This window comes from Penaeus monodon, chromosome 15 (assembly GCF_015228065.2).
Source record: "Penaeus monodon isolate SGIC_2016 chromosome 15, NSTDA_Pmon_1, whole genome shotgun sequence".
Classification (NCBI taxonomy): domain Eukaryota; kingdom Metazoa; phylum Arthropoda; class Malacostraca; order Decapoda; family Penaeidae; genus Penaeus; species Penaeus monodon.
The window spans coordinates 4,047,811-4,048,054 of NC_051400.1; the positions used below are offsets into that span (position 1 = coordinate 4,047,811).

The window sequence follows — 244 nt, forward strand, 5'->3', positions numbered from 1 at the left end:
TTCCTTTTAGAACGAGCCTGCAATTGAGCCAAAGAACTTCTTTCAACGACTACTTTAAGCTCAGGTCCCTCTGCTGAGTCGGAACTCCTGACAGGTGACTGCGCTCTGGCGAGACGTGACAGCTTTTAAGTATGAAGGCATAACTCGATTTACCCAAATCTGACACTGTCACTGTAAAAGGAGTTAATTCAAGTTCCCTTTAGAATTAAGGAAGCTTAAGAAAACAATCTATTTCCACAAAACG

General features: G+C 42.2%; 3 pseudogenes; all 3 read right to left on the reverse strand.

Moving 5' to 3' along the window:
- LOC119581692 overlaps window positions 1-97 on the reverse strand; it is a 2,024-nt pseudogene extending 1,927 nt beyond the window's left edge.
- The window catches only part of LOC119581685, a 17,958-nt pseudogene that overhangs the window by 14,051 nt on the left and 3,663 nt on the right, over window positions 1-244 (reverse strand).
- LOC119581679 overlaps window positions 1-244 on the reverse strand; it is a 19,923-nt pseudogene that overhangs the window by 5,984 nt on the left and 13,695 nt on the right.